Raw genomic sequence first — 14,331 nt, 5'->3', positions numbered from 1 at the left:
ACATAGTAGTCATTTTTCATTGTTGTATATTGGAATGGGGAAAGGCTTTCTAAATAGCTGCATGAATACACCACAATTTATTTATTCATTCTGTTCTTGAAGGACATTTGAGGCTAATATGAGTATTGCCATTCTGAACATCCTTTTATATGTCTTTTATTATTGCGCAGAAGCACACATTCTGTTTAGTAAATATTTAGGTGTGGAATTGCTAAGTGAAATGCTATGTGGATCTTCTGTTTTAGTAGGTAATGCCAGCTTTCTAAATAGCCTGTAACCAATGGATGCTTTCACCAACAGTGTCATAATTTCCATGGTTCCACATCCTTAATAATACTGGTTATTGTCAATCTTCATAAATTTTAATAGTTGTATGATGATAGAGCACTGTCTTGTGATTTTAATTTGCATTTTTCTTATTTCTGATGGTTTATTGGCCTTTTAGACATAGTCTTTTATTAAGTGCTTGTTCTAATCTCTTGCTCACTTTTTCTATTAAATTATCTTTTTATTTAAAAGTATAGAATATAAGTTTAAAAAAAAAGACTTTTTGAAAAATGACTGCATAGATATTCCACCATGGTAATTATAGTTATTTCTCAGTGATGGAATGATGAATGATTTATATTTTCTTCCTTGTACTTTTCTGTATTTTTCTAATTTCCTATGATGATTATGTATTATTTTCGGAACATTAAGTTTACACAATTCTAATGAATAAAAACAATAGGTCTAAGGAATGAAGTTTCAATACTTGACTGTAATATTTATGGATGATTTATGGTAGTGGTTCTCTAACTGTGCCAAGGTGTTCTAAAGCTAAGATTGAATAATGGTACTCTTTTCCAATATGCAATGGTTGCATTTATTTTGTTTAATGTCTACAACCAAATTTAATACATCTACTTATCAATCCATATACATATCAATGAATTATTAATATGTCAAGTAGGATCTGGCCGAAAATAAAGTTACAGAAGAAGTTTGATCCATAATTTGGACAAACTCCTATATCAACAACAATTTCTGCTTTCACTTTCATCAGAACTCCTATTAATGCAGTAACTTTTAAAATAAAAGTATTTGCATCTTGAAAAATTACAAGTTAAAAGATCATGGATTTCTCATACTCTGAAAATTACCGAATATCAATTGAATAACAATTATTCCCAATAGTATGCAACATAAGAAAAAAAAGAACTAAAATATGATGCTCGACCTTGGACTGAGCACCGTATCCCGTCATACATGCTACTACACAACAATATAAGAATTTTGATCTAAGTTTATGCTATCCTCTTCTTGTTATAGTGGAAGATCAAATGGTTCTAGGATGGTTTCTACTACAACTCCCCAGGGTCTCAATCATTTCTCTAGTGCTTTTCTATGGTCTATATCTTATTTATACACAAAAACATGCTTTCTTTTGGCCAAGATACCAAGTATGCCCTTGCATAATCTAGAATATAACTTGGAGAAGCCCTTAAAATGTTACTAAAAATTTCCAGCTATCACTCTCAATAAATCCTAAATTCCACACAGCAACCTGAAGTCAGTTTTTATCACTGTGAAATTAAAATTTTGACACTGAGAATTTAAAATGAACTATTCCAGATTGTAAGACTAAATAAGCCTGGGATGTCAGTGAAGATGGCAGTGTAGGAAGTGCCAGGAATTTGTCTCTCCATCTGGACAACATTACGTTGGCAAAATCTGTCTTATGCAATTATTTTAGAATTCTACAGCCTATTCAAAGGCTTCTAGCTTCCAGGAAAAGATGTGCCTCGTAAACTATGGTTAATTTTGGTCAATTTCAGCCTACTGCTATTCATCCTTCCACTCCCCAGCCCCAGGGAAGGCCAGTGTTCTAGATTGCTTTCAAGAGCCAGAGTGGCAATAAGGACTTTGTCCTCCACACATCAGGGATCTGTGTTCTGATCACAAATTGCTGCTTCTCATCATGGTGGTGCAGACGCAGAAGCAGGCAGTCATTGTGGCAACTCCCACCACCATCGTTTCATGCTCCTCCAGGTGAAGTAGCTTTCAGAGGATTTAAAGAGAAAATGACGATTTTCTTCCCTTCATTTTTCCCCTGTACCCCTTTGGGAGCCAGACATTTTAAAAAGTTACTACTAATGCCCAAAATGTAGGCTCAGAAAAGACTTGAGAAGACCTTAAGTTGATATCTTAGGCTGATTCCTGATAGAGAGACATCTACATAAAATTTTTAAAATCATAAAATTCGTGTGGAACCAAAAAAAACTGCAAACAGTTAAAGCAATCTTAACAAAGAACAACCCTGGAGGCATCACACATCCTGATTTCAAACTATATTACAAAGCTATAGTGATCAAAGCAGTATGGTATTGGCATGGAAACAGACACAGATCAACAGAATAGAGAGCCCAGAAATAAACCCACGCAGAGATAGTCAATTTATGTATGACAAATTTCTAATGGAGAAAAAAAATAGTTTCTTTAATAAACAATGTTGGGAAACTGGACAGCCACATGCAAAAGAATTAAAATAGAATTTACACATAAAAATGAACTCAAAAGGGATTAAAGCCTTAATCATAAAATACGAAACCATAAAACTCCTAGTAAACATAAGCAGTAAGCTCTTTGACATCAGTCTTGGTGATGATTTTTTTGGATTTGACACCAAAGCAAAGGGAAAAAGTAACAAAAGTAAACAAATGAGACTACATAAAACGAAAAACATTTGTGCAGCAAAGGAAACCATCAATGAAACAAAAAGACAACCCATGAAATGGAAGAAAATAGTTGCAAATCACATATCAGATAAAAGCTTAGTATTCCAAATACATAAAGAACTGGTACATTTCAATAGCAAAAACAATAATCTGATTAAAAAATGGGCAGAATATCAGAATATACAGTTCTCCAAAGAAGACATTCAGGTGGCCAACATGTATATGAAAACGTGTTCAATATCCCTAATCACCAGGTAAGTGCAAATTAAAACCACAATGAGATACAACCTCACACCTGTCATAATGGCTATTATCAAAAAAAACAAGAGATAACAATTATTGGCAAGTATGTAGAGAGAAGAGAACCCTTGTGCATTGTTAGAAGGAATGTAAATTGATTCAGCCACTACAGAAAACAGTATGGAGGATCCTCAAATAATTAAAAATAGAACTAGTATATGATCCAGCAATCCCATTCTGGTTATTTATTTTAAGAAAACAAAAACACTCACTTGAAAAAAACATCATCCCCATGTTCATTACAGCATTGTTTACCATAGCCAAGACATGGAAACAAACTGAGAGACCATCATTGTATGAATGAATAAAGAAAATGTGATTATACAGACACACACACACACACACACACACACACATCTACACACATACATACATACATATACATACACACACATACACACACACAATGGAATATCATTCAGCTGTAAAAATAGAAGAAAATTCTACCATTCACTGCAACATGGATGAAACTTGAGGGCATTATGCCAAGTGAAATAAGTCAGAGAAAGACAAATACCATATGATTTCCCTTATATGTGGACTCTAAAATAAAAACAAAAACAAAAAACCTGAACTCATGGAGAACAGATTGGTGGTTCCCAGAGGTGGGAAGTTGGGTGGGCAAAATGGGTAAAGGGGGTCAAAAGGTATAAGCTTCCAGTTATAAATTAAGTAAATCCTGGGAATATAATGCACAGCATGATAACTACAGTTAATAAAATTGTATTTTATACTTGAGAGTTGCTAAGAGAGTAAATCTTAAAAGTTTTACCTCAAGAAAAAATATTTGTAACTATATGTAGTGAAAGATGTTAACTGGGCCTATTGGGGCGATCATTTCACACTATGTACATATATCACATATATGTACATAGTAATATACTAAAAAATAATATAATGTTATACATCAATTATATCCCAATTTCAAAATATGCCAAACACCAAACCCTGAGGAAGGGGAAAACCTAATTTTCCATAGTTACCACATTTGAACATTCAACTGTCCAATTTTCAATGAAAAATCTTGAGGCATACAAAGAAACAGGAAAGTATGGTATGTTCAAAGGAAAAAATAAATAGAAACTATCCCTAAGGAAGAGGTGGGATTTATTTTAAACTGAAAGAAAAACATTTTAATGACAGAATAGTCATAGTAATTTTCTACAATAACTTCTGGTTTTGACCTTGGTTGATTAGTTCAAATTGCACCTATATTCTCACTCTTAAACAAACTAAAAAGCTAGGAAACATGTAAAACAACTGTCTTCATGCACTGGGCAGTATGCAGCATAGGACTACAATTCTGGAAGAAAGAAAGTACACAGTAGGTAAGCTCCAAATCCACTCAGACTTTTCTCTGGAAGCATTTTCCGAAAACAGTGGAGGAAAATAGGGGCCAAGCAAGGAACTATTCCACTGAGCAAATAAAAAGAGATTGGAATTCAGAGCTGCTATGGTAGGTGAAATTTGGGGAGCTGGTTATCAGAAAGGAAGGAGCTGCAGAGAAAGAGTCTCAAAATTCTGCATAGGGAGGGGTACCCCTGGAGTCCTTTTACAAATCCTAAGCTATGTATGTGAAGGATGAGGCTCTGAAAAGCCTGGCAGAGAAAAGCTGCTGCAGGACAGAAAGCTGAAGAGAAATATCAGGGGTTTCACAAAGCAAGCTGGTGAGACACTGACCCAGCCAAAAAGGAAAGACATTGGTCAAACATCCTTGCCATTCAGTTCCAACACCAGAACACCCATTTTGTAGAAGTAAAGATCATGCCCTAGAATTAAGAGCAAAAGTCAAAATTGACCAACTTTTTAAAAGCCTAGAACTAAGCTGTGATAAGACCAAGGTGGTCCGCATTAATTTAGATACTTGCAAAAATAAAATTCAACACTTCTTTGAAAAAATAAAACAACCAGAGCCTCTCACACAAATCAATTGTCCAGAATATAGTAGAAAATTACTAAAAATGAAAAGAAAGAAAAGTGTAATCTAGAGTAAAAAGTCCATCGATAGAATAGGATCTGTCAATAGAAAGAAACACACAGTTGCCTTTAACACACAGGTAATTAATTATACATAAAAGAATCTAGAAAAAAGGATGGATATAATAGGTGAAGCAATAAAGAACTATGCATATATAGTTTCTAAATGGAAACTCAAATTTAAAAATACAATATCTGGAATCAAATACTCATTGGATAAGATAAGGATGAGTGATCTTTAAGATAGCTCAAAAGATATCGCTTAAACTGAAAAACAAAGAGTAAAATATTAGAAGAGGAAAAAAGAACAAAGCCTCAATAAAGTGTGGGACAGTATCATATTGTCTAACATATGTGTAACTAGAGTTCCAAAAGAAAATAAAACAAAATTAAGCACAAATAATATTTGAAAAAAAAATTATCGAAATTCTGAATTTGATTTAAAAAACATAACCAAAGACAGGAAAAATCAGTGAACCCCAGCCAGAGAAGAAATCACACCTAGAAATATACCTACAAAGAAAATCACACATAGGCACATCATAGTCAAATTGCTGAAAACCAAAGATAAAAATAAAATCTTAAAAGCAAGCAGATGTAGAGGCTTGCGGAGACATCTGTACTCCATATTCATAGTAGCATTGTGTCCATCGATGGATGAATTAAGAAACTAAATGTAGTATATACATATAATGAAATATTATTCAGCCTTAAAAGGCAAGGAAATTAAGGCATATGATATAACATAGATAAATCTTGAGGATATGATGCTAAGTGAAATAAGCCAGTCACAAAAGGATAAATACTGTAGAATTGCACTTATATGAAGTATCTAGAGTAATTAAATTTATAAAAGCAGAAAGAATGTTGGTTCCCAGGGGCTGGGGGTAAGGGGAGATAGGGTATTGTTTAGAATATCAGTTTTGCATGATGAGAAAGTTTTGGAGATTGAATATACTTAAAACTAATGAAGCGTGCACCTAAAAATTGTTAAAATGGTAATTCCTGTGTTACATGTACTTTAAAACAATTAAACATTGTTCTCAAAAAAATTTTTTAAAAACAAACAGAAAAGATGTATTTCATGCAAATAAACAGCAATAAAAGTTAAGCAGACTTCTCAATAGAACTAATGGAGGCCAGAAGACAAGATAAAGGCATTGTTAAGTTCCAAAACAAAATAAAAACTATCAACTATCAACCTAAAATTCTACATGGAGTAAAATATCCTTCAAAAATGAAGGCAAAATAGAGATGTGTTCAGATAAATGAAAGTTTATCTGCAAACTTCCACTATAAGAAGTGCTAAAGAAAATTCTTCAGGTTGAAGGAAAATATTATATATAAATTTAGATTTATAAGAAGGAACAAAGAGCACTGGAAATGCTAAAGATTCTGCTAAAAATAAAAGTAATTTTATAGTTTCTTAAATTCTATAAAAATCAAGCATTTAAAGAAAAAATAATTAGGGAAATGCAAATCAAAACCACAATGAGATACCATCTCACATCTCAACAGGACAAGTAATAATAAGTGTTGGAGAGAATGTGGAGAAAAAGGAACCCTCGATCCCTCGTGGGATTGCAAATTGGTCAGCCACTATAGAAAACAGTATTGGAGGTTCTCAAAAACCTAAGATTTGATCTACTCTATGATCCAGCAATCCTTCTACTGGATTTACCCCAAAGATTTGAAAATACATATCCAAAAAGATATTTGCACACCATTGTTCATAGCATTATTCACAGTGGCCAGGACATGGAAGCAATTAAAGTGTCCTACGATAGATGATTGGCTAAAGAAGTTGTGTTACATATATACAATGGAATTTTACTCAGCCAAAAAAGAGATGAAATACTGCCATTTGCAGTAACATGATGGACCCTGAGATAATCATGCTAAGTGAAATAAGCCAGACAGAAAAGTTGAAAACCACATGATATCACATCTCCGTGGGATATAAACCTAAAAGCAACAAACAAACAGACAAACAAACAGAGACTCATGGACATGGACAATAGGCTAGTGGTTACCAGAGGGTAGGGAGGGTAGGGAGCAGAGGCAGGTAGGTAGATGGGGTAAAAGGGCTCAAATATGTGGTGACAGAAAGAAATCTAACTATGGGCAGTGAACACACGATACAATGTTTATGTATGTCTTCCTGTTGAATCGTGCATCTGAAACACTGAATTTTGTTAACCAATGTCACCATAATAAAAAGAAAAGAAAAAGATAAAGAAAAAATAATATTATATTGCAGCAGAGGTAATATATGTGACAGAAATAGTGCAAAGGGCAGGAGAAAGGGTAAATGGAATTCTGCTGCTTTCTTTAACAACCTTAACAAGTGGTATCACAAACAAAGAAAAAAATGCAATGAAATATTAGAAGCATCATGAGTGGATTTGCATACAGCAGGAGCAAAACAAAAGGCAATCCTCAGCTCCTCACAGTAGATAGTGAAGGGCAGAGGGCTGTCCATTTCCCATTCCGCACTTTTTTCCGCTCTCTGCTCCAGATGGCTGATCTTCATGGACTGCATTAGCCGAGTTCCCTGGCCCTCTAGCTTCTGGTTAGGTGCATCCAATGGGAATACCATGAGATCTCAGAGGACAGAAAAGGGAAGTAGAATATTGCTTGTTTACTTTTTCTATATCAGTGCAAGAGCTTTGGCAGTGGCTGTACTTCTCAATGACGACAGCTTCTGCTTGAATGCCCTCCTTCAGGACCTCAGCTCTCATCCTTCAGGTCGAAGAGACAAGGATAACCCCCTGCCGGTTCTCTCTCTTAACTCTGTCCACACTGCTGTAAATAGTCTTTTTACTAAATCCTTCAAAATCCATTTGAGTGTGGCTTTTTTTCTTCAGGGACTCTGCCTGATGGAGTAAATGGTATGAAGAGTAGCCTCAGAAAACAGACAAGATAGAACTCTGAAATTACCACATATGAATCTACCAAAAGGGAATAGAACATTGAAAATCTATAGCCTGCCGTAGTATCAGGATTACTCAAATTATGGTCTGCCTTGGCATGGGATGGAGTATAGTGGGAAGAAAAGACTTGGAAAATCATTTGATTACTGTGGCAATAATAAGTAGATTGGCACTTTGAAAACAATTAGCTTGGTGTCTTGAAATTTCAACCCAAGGTACAGGTTGAAATAAGAAAGCATCTCTGATGGGCTCCAAGGGATTGATTATCTCTTTTCTGCCTGGCTGTAATGGCTGAGGAGGGGGTGCCTGTTCTGCAAGACTCACCTCATTATCCCTCATTGTCTCCAGGCATATAAAGAGAGTTAAGTTTTTAGAGTGGTAGAGTATTTACACGGCCTTAAATTGTCTCCCTATAGTTTACTTATTTTTGTAAGGGGGAAAAATAGTTACAGTGAAGGAATCAGATAACGCTTTGAATGGGTGATCAAAATAAATATCACCAATGAGGGACAGACGGACATTGTATGCCTCTAGATGTGATCCCTGAGAAAGATGAATCTATCACACATATAATATTTTACCTGGGAAGGCATAATCGGATCTAATAGTGAGGAAGGATCAGATTAGCCCAGAATGAGAAACTTTCTATTTAAAAGAGAATGGAGGGGAACTATAATTCTTCAAATTGTCAGTGTCATAAAAGACAAAGGCTGTGGAAATATTGCTGACTCGAGAACACTACATGAAAAGTAAATGCAATACCTGACTGGATTTCCTAGAGGGAGAAAATGCAATAAAAGACATTACTGGATTAATTTTTAAAATTAGAATACAGATAGTAGATTGGATAAAACTATTTTTAAGGTTAAATTTACTTAAGTTGATAACTGTACTGTATCTACAAAAGAGAATATCTATATTGTTAGAAAACACATATTGAAACATTTAGGAGTAAAAGGCAATGACATACAATTTACTCTCAAATTATTCACAAAAAAAAAATACATAATGCATATATATTGAGAGAGAATCCAAGCAAATGAAATAACAATAAGTGAATCTGGATAAACGATATGTATTAGCTTGCTAAGGCTGCCATAATAAAGTACTAAAAACTGGATGGCTTACACAACAGAAATTTATTGTCTCACAGTTCTGGAGGCAAGAAGTCCAAGATCCAGGTGTCAGTAGCATCGGTTCCCCCTGAGGACTGTGAGGGAGCCTGTTCCAGGCCTCTCTCCTGGCTTCCGGTAGTTTGCTGGAAATCTTTGGCATTCCCTGGCTTGTAGAAGTGATCACCCTGATCTCTGCCTTTATACTCTCATGGCATTCTCTCTGTATGCATGTCTGTCTCTGTGTCTATATTTCCCCTTTGTACAAGGACACCATCCACCAGGTTAGAGCCTACCCTAATGACTTCATTTAACTTGGTTACCTCTGTGGAGACCCCATTGCCACATAGGGGTACATTCTGTGATACTGGGGGTTAAGACTTCAATATATCTGTTTTGGAGGGACATAGTTCAACCTATAACAAATATATAGATAATTTTTATACTCTTTTTAGTCTTGTAACTTGTATGTAAGTTTAAAATTATTTCCAAGTAAAACATTTTTTAAGGAAAAGAAATTTCCGTTTGGCCCAAAGCTTACTCCAGGAAGAGATAAAGCACATCCCCAAAGAGTTGCGGGATTCTGCCAATTCACATCTCTGATATCCTCAGAATGGAGAGTAAGGACACTGACCAAATAGGACAAATTCTAAAATTAGACAAAGCCAAATTTATCTATATGAGTGCACTTACCAAAAATTCAAGATTCAGCGTGTCCCACAGCAATCTAGGAACTGCTTTTTAAATGGGCATGCTTTTGCTCCACTAGGCCTTGTCAAAAGCTCCATACAGCAACCCTATCTATCACAGACCTTTTGAATTCTATTAAATCTGTTACAATATTTGCAGATCCCTCTTTTGCCTTGGCCCTGAAATGGCGGTTAGAATACCAAATAGCTCTAAAAGTTTGCTTGTATAGCTGCCTGAAGTCTAGTTCATATATGGCCTAGACTGAGATGCTAGAATTTTCCTAGCATACCTTAGAGAAAGGAGTGTGATGATTTACTAAGATGAGAATATTGGAGTTAATTCATTATGTGTAGCCTGCTCAGCTGACCCCTATCATACAACTCAGGAGGGCTCAGAAATGCATTAGTAAAGGCAGTACCAGTGTCCATAAAAATCTACAGACAGTCTTCTGTAAGGCCAGAGATGCTGGTGGGAGGTACTGCCAGAGAACTGGAGTTCCTGATTTCGATGGGAATAATGGGATACCTACACAGTAGAGGTCAGATGGCTGCACTTGATCATTAGCAACAAGGTAGGCACAATTACAATAAGGCACAGGACAGAGTGACAGAATATTTTGACTCTCAAGGTCTATGGAAGTTGCTAATTAATCATAAATTTCCCAGGAATAAAATAGATTAGATAGGCAGCCAAGTATGGGTTAAGCTATAAAATCAGAGAAAATCTAAGCCAGGTGAGCACAATACCCAGACTCCAGTCAGCTTATAAGTTGAGAGTGTCTTAACTGAGATGGAGGCCATATCCCTTTAAAAAAGAACTCTGCAACTCAGCCACAATTTTGTATCATAAATCTTCCTTAAACATTCCACATAGGACCTGCAGCCATTTACTGGGCACCGGGGAAAGGAAAACCCAGACTTCCTTGGGGTTTTTAGCTACTGACTCTGAATTAATGTTAACTTCTGAGGACCCCTGGCACCACATTGGTCAGGTGGCAAGTGGTATATTGACAGAAGTCCATTTCACCATGTGTCTGGCAGAGTCCACAGGAAATGAACCTGTGATTATTTCTCCATAGCCATGCTTCGCAACCAGCAGAAAAAATCCTCACATTGGTTCCTTAACTAATGAAGTAGGTAGGAGTCATTGTGTAGGAAGTATTGAGTGAAGGTTGCAGGAACTACTCCATCTTGTCAAAATAGTAAACCAAAACAACACTGTAGCTTCAAGGAGAGCTGCAGAGATAATGCCACGATAGCATATTTGAAATATGTTGGCATGTAGAAGTGGGTGACCACTAAATGACAGCACAAGTGTGGTCTCAGATGAATCTAGTTCTAGCATATAAACTATACCTTAGATTTGCATGCCCTTTTGAGGCAAGGGAACTAACTTTTTGTACCCTAATCACTCCTTTTGGAGTTGCTAACTTCTCAAGGGAAGTTGGAGGTATTTCTCTAGAGAAGTGGGCAGCTGTGAGAGGTTAGAAGCCAGTACTCATGGCAGTAGGGCAGTAGGTGTGACACCTGGTAAAGGGGATCTGCGCAGGACACATCACATCTACTAGAATTGATGGGAAACCCAACAGAAACATGTTCTCCTCTGAAAGGAACCAGCAGAAATAGATTGAAACTAGATGTGGGAATAACCAATGAGGCAGATTCTCTGAGGAAGCCAAGGCTATGGGATTCTGAATACAGATGAAGATTTTGGCCTTCAACAAAAAGGGACCCTTTATCTTCTGAAATGAGAGACAATGAAATTTGTGTTCGAGGTTTTATGTAAATTTGTCAGCAAAGGGTGAAGAAATTCAAAACACTTAAATTTTATTGATAGCCTACTATTTAACACATCTGGCACATTTTAGGAGTTGTATAAATGTTAAAAGACAGCCCTTTGGAGCTTTATGTCTGGTAAGTCATCAATTACAAAAGAGTGTAAGGACCATGGAACAGAAGAGCAGTGGGGTGAGGGAAGGTTCCCCGGAGGACGTGTTATCTGACAAGCAAACAATTGGCCCCTTGATATTGGCAACGGGGAATGTTCTAAGTAGAGCAGAAGTGATGACACACATGAAAGTGTAGAGACGACATACCACATTGAAGAAGTGTAAGAAGTTCTGAGCTAAGCGGGTGGTAGCAAAAGATAAGGCATAGTGTAGCTACACTCCAGATATTGACACAATTGGAAACCATAAAAGGGTTTTAAGAATATATACATGATCAAACGTTTGGTCCTGAAAGATAAGTAGGGCCATGGTACCCAAAATTGAAGTTCAGGACTTGCCTCAATCTTCTCAGTAAAAGGCGAAGTCATCTGCTCAAGGTGAAGAGAGTACTAACACTTGAGAAAAATGATGAAGGCTTAAAATACAGTTGACCCTTGAAGAAAACGAGTTTGAACTGCTGGGTCCACTTATTATGTGTATTTTTCTTTTTCATTAAATACAGCTGGCTATTTGCATCTGCAGATTCAAACAACAGTGGATCAAAACAGTATTTTCACATTACCGACTGCAGATTCCCAACTATGAATGGAAAATACTTTTTTCAATCTGTGGTTGGTTGAATCTGCAGATGCAAAGAACTGATGATTGTAGTTAAGTTTTGGGGGAGTCAAAAGTTATATGCTGATTTTCTGACTCGGCAGGCGTCGGCATGCCTAACCCCTATATTGTTCAAGAGTTGACTGTAATTGGTAAAAGAATGGGAGGTGGATTAAGTGAGAGCCCCTACCCCCTACAAAAAAATTGATATTAAAACCTGGAATTTGCTATAGCATCAATCTGCATATTTGTGTGCTATTTTCCAACAGAACTCAGCCTCCTGGATATTCATTGAATATATATTTATTGCACCTATTTGAAGCCAGTCACAACATCCAGGAAGATGTTCCATGGGATGGATCCAGGGTCAGTAATTTCAAGAGTGGATACAGTGATAGGATAAGAAGGCAAAGATGGTGACCATGCTGAGTGTCTGAGCACAGGCTGTCCATAAACAGTAAAGGTGTAAGGCTGGGAGAAGGCATTTCTCTAGGAGAAAAATGTAGCTATGAAGGGAATAGAGGTCTGTGAAGGTAAAATCAGGGAGAAGAAAAATGAGGAAACTGCTGGAAAAAAACAAGGACTATGTTGAGAGCAGGAAAGTTAAGAGTTTGTGTTGCTGAGTTTTAAGATTTTGGAATGGAAGGTGAAAAGCAATATAGTCTTTAACTGAAATCACTGAATTAAGTTCAAGGCACTTGAAGTGGGATGTTGGATGCTGGGCATCTGCATAACTTAGAAGTTGTGGTAGAGAACATGAGCCAAGTGCCCAGATTCTTAGTAAGGCTTCAAGATCACAACAAGGAGTCCAAAAGATGTAAATTCATTTGGCATGGTATCTCCCTTCTGTACTAGGAGATGCCCACATGACGCCTACACAAGAAATGCTTAGATAGAGACCTTTCCAAATTAAAAAGTTAGGTAGAAAACAGCCACAAATCTTATGTTGTATTCTGGCCAAAAGTCAGAGGTAATCTCATTTGATTGGTATCTAAAATACATCCAGAGTTCCCTTACTTAGCCCTTAGATTAAAATTTTAATTTACAATTGTTATCTAATCGAACGATAGAAAACTGAAGACTCAGAAACGAGTATACAATTTTATTTTGATTTTCATTTTGGTAATTCCAGACCCAAAACATAGTTTAATGACCAAATCAGTCATTTTTGCCATTTGAAAATCCCTACAAACTTTGTATATTAAAATCAATGAAATAGTCTACAGTCATGCCTCCCTGAACATGCTGGATCTCATCTGATCTCATAAGCTAAGCAGGGTCTGGCCTGGTTAGTACTTGGATGGGAGACCACCCAGGAATACTCTGTGCAGTAGGTGGTAAAAAAATAAAAATAAATAAAAATGAATGAAATAATGAAAAAAATATTTAAGCTAGCAATCTGTTTCAATGACCTAGACTTTATAAAAGTTATCCTGATCTGTTTAAATTGAATTTTCTACCTCCTTCTTTTTTACAAAGCTCCTAAGTGTGGCCTCCCTTCACAATAGCAAGAAGATTATTTTGTTTTCTCTCAAATGTTTAAACCAAATGAAGAGTTTTAGTAAAAATGTCATTGATTCTGGTTGGAGGAAATTCTTAAAGTATTTTATTTAAAATAACATTTACCGCAGGATGCGGCAAAGCACTTTTCAATTACTCAAAAAACGTCTGTTGGAAAAATCAGCGAATAAAGACGTAAGAGCAATAAAACGTGGACGTACTTAAGAAAGATAAAAGCTATCAGACCAAATGCTAGATATCACCATTTGCCTTTGTGCCGAACACCGTACTTGGGCCCCAGACTTTTCTCCGCAAATTTCTCAGCAAGTCTGCTCCTGAGCAGTGAGCCAGGGGCGGGTCCCGCAACCCGGCCTGGGCCGAGAGGGCTTCTTCCCGCCGCCTCCAGAATCGTCCTCAAACTTCTTCCCAGCCTGATCCCATGAAGGTGGTGGTGGTGTAACCCCGGGGACTGCGAGTCTACCCCTCGCCACCCTAAAACTGCCTGGCGCGGAGACACTGTGAACACAGGGCAAGGTTGCCTAGCGACGGCAGGCTCC

The 14,331-nt window shown here is 36.7% G+C and overlaps 1 pseudogene; it reads left to right on the top strand.

The window, feature by feature from the left end:
* Window positions 1-13,492: 13,492 nt before the first annotated feature.
* LOC118609853 lies at window positions 13,493-13,611 on the top strand (annotated as a pseudogene).
* Window positions 13,612-14,331: the final 720 nt, after the last annotated feature.

The sequence above is a fragment of the Rousettus aegyptiacus genome, unplaced genomic scaffold, assembly GCF_014176215.1.
Source record: "Rousettus aegyptiacus isolate mRouAeg1 unplaced genomic scaffold, mRouAeg1.p scaffold_m13_p_11, whole genome shotgun sequence".
Classification (NCBI taxonomy): Eukaryota; Metazoa; Chordata; class Mammalia; order Chiroptera; family Pteropodidae; genus Rousettus; species Rousettus aegyptiacus.
The sequence above is the reverse complement of the archived record's forward strand: the minus strand, read 5'-3'. Positions and strand labels throughout refer to the sequence as shown.